This window comes from Saimiri boliviensis, chromosome 14 (genome assembly GCF_048565385.1).
Source record: "Saimiri boliviensis isolate mSaiBol1 chromosome 14, mSaiBol1.pri, whole genome shotgun sequence".
In the NCBI taxonomy this organism is placed as follows: Eukaryota; Metazoa; Chordata; class Mammalia; order Primates; family Cebidae; genus Saimiri; species Saimiri boliviensis.
The window spans coordinates 88,709,134-88,718,894 of NC_133462.1; positions in this window are offsets into that span (position 1 = coordinate 88,709,134).

Here is a 9,761-nt window from a genome sequence, read left to right on the forward strand (position 1 = left end):
GGGAAACTTGCCTGAGAGACTCATGTAAAAATTTGTCCGATAAAAGTCCCCCCTTTAAAGAAAATTCATTAGTTTTGGAAAAACCAGAACCCAAAGAGGGCAAGGAAAAAAGGTCAGGGGAAGCTGACTTAATGTCATTCAATAGCAACTCTGGTAAAGAGGAACAGAAACCCGCGGAGAGCGGTGGGTCTGTGTGCTCCTTAGAGAAATTTGCTGAACGTGTAGCCGCAGGCCTTAAACAAAAATTAGCTAACCCAAAATATCAAAAGAGGATTGTATGGCTAGCCAGTAGAGCCAATAATTCAGAGGACGAAGGCATTGATGAGGGTTGATTGGGACGATCTTGAGGGTGAAGCAGCTCGATACCAAAATTCTGATTGGCCGCCTGCCTCATTTCGGCCACTCCGTATGTGCCTCAGCCTTCAACTCCACCCAGGGACGACGCCAAGCCCTGAGGGTCTTCTATCTTTTTCCTTTTTAGGAGTCAACAACATGGTATTATTTATCCTGATTGCTTTCCCTCCTTGTCTTATTGTCTAATCGGTCCTGTTATACTCAGCAAACTCAGGAGCTTCTCAAGATCACAAATTGAGGCCATAAAGATGCAGCCCATTCAGGTCCATTACCACAGGCTGGAGATGGCAGACCTAGAGATGGAACTTGATACCTTTCCTCTCAGGTCACCCGGCGAGCTGAACCGGTTAGCCAATGACGGGCAACTGAGGAGCATGAGTAAGGACACTCCGCCTAAGATAAGGAGGAAAACGTTTTTCCCCTCCCCATGATGAATAAGGAGTCAATGTTCTCTCATGTGGGGTCCTCTGACCTAAGACAGGCACGGTTCCCATGGGCATAACTACCACTCAGCCTAATAAAATAAAAAAGGGGGACCTGTGGACAGCAGCACAGGCCAAATCCTGGGGCCAAGAGAGCCCAGGTGCCGCTTGTGGGAGGCTCAAGTCCTGATGATTCAGGTCCAGCCCGTGGACGGCACGAGGCTGGTAGCGGCACCTGGCACACCTGGCCGGAATTTCCCAACTGCAAGCTTCCTTTGCCCCGCCCCCCTGCCTGGCCTATTTAAGCTGTGAGCTCAGCAACAATAAACGAGACTTGATCAGACTCCTGTCTTTTCTCCATTCTTCGCGTCTCCTGCCCATCCATCCCCACTCCCTCCCTTTGGGCTCCTGTTGTTGTCCTGCAGGTCGGGACATTTTTCGTGTTAATTTCAGTTAATTTCTTAGTTCTGGTTGTTTCAAACATAAATATTCTCTATTATAACACCAGTGCACCCAATCCTTTTGAGGGAATCACAGAGAAAAGTGTATATGAGTCAATATTCCTATATAATTATGAATCATGCCCATCCCTCTAGTCTTGTTTCCAAACATAATTTGAGTGGTGCAAGAACAGAACTGGAACTGACACCCACAAGAAAAGAGCCAAATATATATAAGTTCTTAGTTTAGAAAAAGAAAAGCAAATGGCCTTAAAAATGTGTCCTACCTAATTCATAAATAGATTGAGTTTAAAACTACACTGACTATGGATTCAACACAATTCCTATCAAAATCCCAGACACCTTTTGGGGAGAAATTTGTAAGCTGATCTTAAATTCATATTGAAATTCAAGGGGCCCAGAATATCCAAAACAATCTTGAAAAAGAGAAACAAAGTTGGAGGACTCACACTTCCCTATTTTAACCTTACTACAAAGCTACAGAAATCAAGACAGCATGGCAATGGGATAAAGATAAACACATGGATGAAGGAATTAGAATTGAGAGTCCAAAACAAAACCTATATCTCTATGGCCAATTAATTTTTGGCCAGAGAATCATGACCGTTCACTGGGAAAAGAATGGTTTCTTCAACAAAGACAACTCACACAATGAAAGACAATGTTTCAAAATCATGTATCTGATAAAGGATTGCTATCAAGAATATACAAACAGTTGGGGTGTAATGGGTCACACCTGTATTCCCAGCACTTGGGGAGGCAGAGGCAGGTGGATCATTTGAGGTCAGGAGTTCAAGACCAGCCTGGCCAACATGGCAAAACTTTGTCTATACTAAAAATACAAAAATTAGCCGGGTGTGGTGACACATGCCTGTAATCCCAGCTACTTGGGAGCTGAGGCACAAGAATTGCTTGAACCTGGGAGGCACAGGTTGCAGTGAGCTGAGATGGTGCCATGGCACTCCAGCCTGGTCGACAGAGCAAGACTCTGTCTCAAAAAAGTACATAAATACATATACTTAGTTGTATATATATATGTAACTTTTACAATTAAACAATGAAAAGACAAATCAACTAAAAATTGAGGACTAGATAGTTGCCAAAGAGTCTATGTCAACGGCCAATAAACACATGGAAAGATATGAAAATGATTAGTGCTAGAGAAATGCAAATCAAAGCCACTATGAGATACAATTTTGCATCCTCTAGGATATCTGAAATTAAAAAGTATTGGTAAAGATGTGAAAAACTTGGAATCTTCATACATCGAAGGATTGTGAAATTGTGCTTCCACTTTGGATTACAGTGCAGTAGTTCTTCAAATTGTTAGACATAGAATTAACAAATGACTGAGAATTTCACGTCTAGGTATCTATCCAAGAGAAATGAAAGCATATGTCCACATAAACTTGTTTATGTATGTTCAGAGAAGCATTATTCATAGTAGCCAAAAAGTGTAAACAACTTGTGTCCATTGATTGATGAATGGAGAAATAAAATGTTGTATGTTCATATAATGAAAAATTAGTACCACAAAAGAATAAAATATTGATACATACCACAATAAGTTTCAATAAATGAACCTCGAAAACACTATGCAAAGTGAAAAAACCCATGATATATCATTTCAATTATGATGACATCTCCAGACTTGGCAGATCTATAGAGACAAAGGTAGATTCATGGCTGCTGCGGGATAGGGGGAGGGAGAATGAAAAAGGCTGTTATGAGTACAGGATTACTTTTGGACAGATGAAAATGTTCCATAATTATATTGTGATGGTTGCACAACACTGTGAGTATTCTAAAACCTACTGAGATGTACAGATTAAAAGGGTAAATTTTATAAGTGAATTACATGCCAACATAGCTGTTATTTAAAAACAAAATGAAATAATAAGAATGACAACATCGATACTATGTTATTTTCCACCAGACTGGAAGAGATTCAAAGCTGGGTAACACAGTGAGTTGGCAAAAACATGGTGAAATAAGCCCTTTCCCATACTGCTATTGGAGATGTGTATGGATACAATGTCTATAGAGGGGAAATTTGCAATATTTACCAAAATTAAATATTTGTCTTTGGAGCCAACAATTAATCTTCAAGGAATTCATTTTGCAGATAGCACTTGCATGTATGCAAAATGATATATATATGATATTACTCACTGCAGTAATATTTGTAATAGCAAAGTGCTAGAAATGATCAGAATGTCCATCAAAAGAGAACTGATTAGCTCTATCATAGACACCCATAAAATGAAATACCATAGAGTTATTTTTAAAAATTTAAGTGTTTATATACTAACATACAAATATCTCTAAGACATATTAAATAAAAACACAGTTTATAGTTTGTGAGCCCTTATTAAGTTAATAATAAGCATCATTAGACATCAAATATTCACTCCCCCAACTATACTGTGGGAGGAATATGCTTCTCTACCCCATTAACTCTTGACTGGGCCATGTGACCTGCTTTAAGCAATGAACGCCAGTAGAAATGAGAGTGTGCTAATTGCAAAGTAAGGATTTAGAAGCGGCATGTGTGTTTGCTAGTCCCTAGGGCACTCTCACCATCTGTTATGAGATGAGCATGACCACGTAGCTGCTGCTCCCTCAGTTGGGATCCTGGAAAAAACAGGTGGAATAGACCTGACTTGAACACAGCTGAGCCCAGCTGATTCCCACTGGACCCAGCCGAGCCACAGTCAATCCACAGACCCATGAGTAAAAGTGCCTTGGTATCAGCCATTGACATTGGAGCTCTTTATTGTCACAATAAAAGTTGTTACTAAAAAAGGGCATTAAAAGAATATATAAAATCTGTTTCCTTGTATAGTCATAACATACATTTGCAAAGCTACCCAAGAATCTAGTAACACAGGTAGCCCATAGGAAGGTGAATTGGGTAGCTGAGTGAGAGGGTGGCATGGAATATCCTTGCAGGACAGTTTTCCACATGTTTTATTGCAAATTATTAAATATGAGAGCAAATTATTTCTTCAAAAAATTATTCAACAAGGCATTATCTCTAGGAATTCTTCTGAATAAAATAGTGTTATCAATTTGAGTCACTCACAGCATATGGCAGAATTAGTTCAAGAAGCTATTAATAACATAAAATTAGGGAAAAACAAGAAGCTGGTGGAAGAGGTAGAAACTTATGCAGCCAACCGAGAGCTGGCATCACAGGCCAGGTGATACAGGGTGGAAAACTCCAAACACAGCCCTCTAGTTCCCAGCCTCTCCACCAAACACAAACCAGCTGTGTATCTTTTGGTAAGTGGTTTAACTACTTAGGGCCTACTATCTTCAATTGTTAAATAAATGGGAGTTTAAGAAAGTAGTTATCTCAAATTTTAAAATTCTATTGATAACTAAGTGATTGGAAATAAATGACCACAAAATTGATTTTAAGTAAGGTACGCAGAGCTGAAGTCAACCTACAAAATTTAAAAAGTATTTATCCCGTGGTCTAGTTGTAAGAAGATAATTTCACCAAGCTGTTTTCACAAGTTGAGGTATTTTTCCTGGAGTAATGATGAGTTTGCCTTTTTTTTTTTTTTTTACCTTCAGGTTTCCCAGAAACTATGGCAAAAATTACTAACAAAAAAAGGAAATCGATAGAAAACAATGGAACCAATGGAAACCGGTGGAATGTATGCATTTGATGCACTAGGTAGCAGCTGATAACGAGCTCTGAATGTTGGCATTGCTCCTTTTCTTTTTTATGAGACAGAGTCTCGCTCTGTGGCCCAAGCTGGAGTGCAGTGGTGTAATCTCAGCTCACTGCAACCTCCGTCTCCCAGGTTCAACTGATTCTCCTGCCTCAGCCTCCCAAATTGCTGGGATTACAGGCACGTGCCACCATGCCCAGCTAATTTTTGTATTTTTAGTAGAGACAGGGTTTCACCATATTGGTCAGGCTGGTCTCAAACTCCTGACCCCATGATCTGCCCTCCTTCCCTTCCCAAAGTGCTGGGATTACAGGCATGAGCCAACATGCCTGGCCTGGGATTGCTTCTGAGTAAGTTTTAGGCTTAGACATTCAGCAACAACAAAAATTTTACAATCCACAAATGGCCTTCAATCATGCTGAGGTCCCCCCACCAACCACCACTCCACTGGTCTGCAATAGCTCTCTCATTTACTCAGATCTTACAAGCCAGAAATGGTTTTTCTCAAGGCAATGGCATTAAAATCGGACATTAAGCTGACACCGAGACCTATTTTGGTCATTTAGGATTACACTTTTTCCTGGAGAAAGAAATCAGAGAAGAGTGTTTCCACTGGCAAATAGAAATGGAGGAGAAGCAAGAAACCATAAATTCACTTCTTCCTACCTAGGGGAAGGGAGACCAGGTGTCAGGCATGGCATCAAATCAGATCCATCTCCCACTCCCATGTGTCACCAAAAACACAAATTCTTAAGACCAACGAGCAAAGCTAGCCTTACATATACTTAGAGAAATTTGAAGGGCTACCGAGTACCAAAAATTTCATCATCCCAGAGGCTTTCCTTTGCACTACCTGATTTTTGAATGTCTGTATAAGATAAACACTCTTAAAAGGCATTACCTATGGAGAAGAAGGAAACCTAAGTGAGCTCTCCTAATGGGAGGCTTCTCTAGTTGGATTCTTGCCACTTCTCCAAAGTAACATTCTACTGCTACCCCCATGTCCCAAAGGACTCACTGGGATGAGGTCATTAACATTTCCTCCCTGACCCTTTACACTGCCTTGTGGGATCCCCTCCTCTATCCAGTCCAAAGCAGTTCTACACATTTAAACACTTATTCTTATCTTTAAAAGGTGTTTCATAATACGAGCAAAAATAATGAAGTTATCACAGGTTCTGAAGTTTTGTATCATTCATTTGGTGTTATTAAAATTTAACGTATTTTAATATCTATTCCATGTGTTATGTAGCTCTTTCTCTTTTCACTCAAAACAGTTTTCCTTGGACTCAGAATCTGAGATCACTTTCCTTTCTGAAGTCAGTGACTCCACCATTAAAGCCCAAGTGTGTTTTCTTGGTCCTTGGGAAGCATAAAGGCCTTCTTGAAAACGTCCTAGATGGACATTTTTCACTTCAAATAAGGATAACCTGGATTTCTGTGGCCACATCGGATAGAGTAGCTGGCAGTAGATTCATAGTCCCTATGAGAATTACTAGAAAAATGGAATAAAATTTTCAAAATAGTTAACAGCACGAGACAGTTGCCAAAGTGTCAGAGGCATTGGAAGAAGAGCAACTCCATCTTGAATAGGAGCTGGTTAAAATGAGGCTGAGACATACTGGGCTGCATTCCCAGATGGTTAAGGCATTCCAAGGCATAGAATGAGATAGGAGGTCACCACAAGATACAGATCATGAAGACCTTGCTGGTAAAACAGGTTGCAGTAAAGAAGCCGGCCCAAACCCACCAAAACCAAGATGGCAACAAGAGTGACCTCTGGTCATCCTCACTGCTACACTCACACTAGCACCATGACAGTTTACCATGGCAACTGCCATGGTAACTCTATGGTAACTGCTATGGCAACATCAGGATGCTACCCTATATGGTCTAAAAAGGGGAGTCATGAATAATCCACCTTGTTTAGCATGTAATCAAAAAATAATTACAAAAATGGGCAACCAGCAGCCCTCGAGGCTGCTCTGCCTACGGAGCAACAGTTCTTTTATTCATTTACTTTCTTAATAAACTTTCTTTCACTTTATGGACTCGCCTTAAATTCTTTCTTGCGCAAGATCCAAGAACCCTCTCTTGGGATCTGGATCAGGACCCTTTTCTGGTAACAAAATGAGCAAAGATTAAAGAAGCCAAGATTCTGGAGAGTAAAAAAAAACTGCAGAAAGGTAAGCTGATGTTTGGCAGCTTTACTTTACAACTGAGGACACTTTTCAACTCTATTTGCAAACTAAGAGGCTGAGAATGTGAACTTTTCCTAGGCAGAGGACCACAGCTGGAGGACAAAAGCCAGAGTGTGAGAATCTCACAGGACTAGAGAGATATAATTGGAAATTTGAGGAGGCAACATTCCAGTGAAAAAGGAAGAGCAGTGGGTTGATCCTGGGGGAGAGCCATTGTTCTCTCTTAGGAATCTGCCTGTTTCTGAAGCTGAATGACTTGGGAGGCTATACGCCTCAGCAGAAGGCATCCTAAATGCAAAGCATTGTTTTCTGCAGTCTCACTGTGATATTGAAATCAGAATTCCAGTTTAGGATTTGCTGAGGGTAAGACCCTCAGCGAACAGAAGAAAGCACCAACAATATATCCCAGAATTGTAGATGAACCAAAGAAAGACAGAGCTTTTCAAAAAGTAAAACATACATATGTGGGAAAAATAAATAAATAAAACATAGCTTTGATTCAGCACATCTTCTGGGGTTAAATTACAAGCCCCTCTGTATATGCCCAGCATAGAGATAAGATAATGCTGCTGGAGAAATATTAACTGGAGCCTCTACAGTTTTTTATATATAATGTCTACCTTTAAGGAAAAAAAATTTATTAAGCATGCCAGGACACAAAGACATATGACTGTAAGCCAGGAGAGGTGAAAAAGACAATAAACAGATTCAAAGGCAAATGAGATAGTAAATTAGCAAATAAGGATTTGAAAGTCACTATGATTTGCATGTGAAGAACATGAGCATATGGAGAAAACGGACTAAAAGATGAAGACTTTTCTCAGACGTTTGTAATTTATTTAAAAAATAATGTTTTATAACAGATAAAATAAAATAACTGAAATTAAGAATTTAAACAGGTATGTTAACAGCAGTTTTAACATGGCAGAAGGCAAGATTACTGAACTGGAAGACTTATCTAGAGAAAATTGATTAAAGCACTGAGAGGAAAATGAATAGGAAATACAGAAAAGAGTGGAAGATATTTGTGGATTACAATTTAAAAAAGGGATGGAAAAAGATATGCTATACTAAAACGAATCAAAAGAAAATTGAAGTAGCTGTATTAATTTCCGACAAAGCAGTTTTTGAAGCAAGGAACATTATCAGGGATAAAGGGAAGCATCACATAATGACAATCTTATGTTTTCTTCTCTTCTCCAAGAAGACATAACAATTCTTAATATACATGCACATAGCAAGAGAGGATAAAGCAGCATAAAAACAAAAAAACTGATAGAATAGCAAAGAGAAATAGGAAAATTTATGATTATAGTTGGCAACTTTCATATCCCTCTACCCATAAGTAACAGATCCAGCAGGCAGAAAATTAATAAGAATGGAGTTGAACCAAACAACATTATCGATCAACTGGCTCTAATTGATGTTTATAGAATATTTCATCGAATAACAGTGGAATACACATTCTTGTCAAGCTCACCAAAGCTTGAAACATTCACAAAGCAGATCACATTCACCAAAGTAGATCACATCCTGGTCCATAAAACATGCCTTCCCAAATTTAAAAGAATAGAAATTATCCAAAGCATTCTTTCAGACCACAGTGAAAACCAATAACAGAATGGGAGCTAGAAAAACCCAAAGTATTTGGAGGTTAAACAACTCACATATAAATAACACACGGGATAAAGAAAACCTTCAAGAGAAGTTTAAAAGTATTTTGGACTAAGTCAAAATGAAAGCATTTGTGGAATGCAGCAAAAGCAGGAATTAGAGAAAACTTATAGCACTAAATGTACATATTAGAAAAGAAGACCTAAAGATCATTATCTAAGTTTTCACTTTAGGAAATAAGAAAAAGGGGAGCAAATTAAATACGAAGTATGCAGAATAAATATCAAGGCAGAAATCAGTGAAATCAAAAATCGGAAATTAATAGAGAAAAACAGCAAAACCAAAGCTGGTTATTTAAAAACATCCGTAGAACTGAAAAACTTCTATCCAGGCTAACCACAAAAAGAAAGGACAAATTGCTAGTATCAGAAATGAAAGAAGGACCATCATTACTGATGCCACAAATATTTTAAAAAGATAATAAAGGAATGTTATGAACAACTAGGCCCACAAATAAAACAATTATTTGAAAGAAACAGTCTACTAAAACTTATACAAGAAGAAACAGATCATCTGAATAGGCCTGTATTCATTAATGAAGTTGAATCAAAAATATCTAAGCCTCCAAATAGAATTCACCAAGCCCAGATAGTTTCACCAGTAAATTCTACCAAATATTTAAAAAATAAATGCTATTGATTATCTACAATATAATAGAAGCAGAGGAATCCTTCCTAACTCAAGCTGTGAGACCAGCATTACTCAAGCATCAAAATAACACAAAGACATTGCAATAAAGGACAAGTAAAATAAATACAGAAATTCTTATTCAAATTGGGATATTTTAACAAGTTCCTTTCCATAAGTGCTAGAACTAAGAAATAAAATAATAGTAACAATATAGAAAATGTGAACATTACATGCTTCACATAAAGATAGCACTATACCCCAATATGAGAGAATACACATATTCATTTACCAATGCATGCCTCATCAGAAGGCAAGCCTTGACAAAATTCAAAAAAT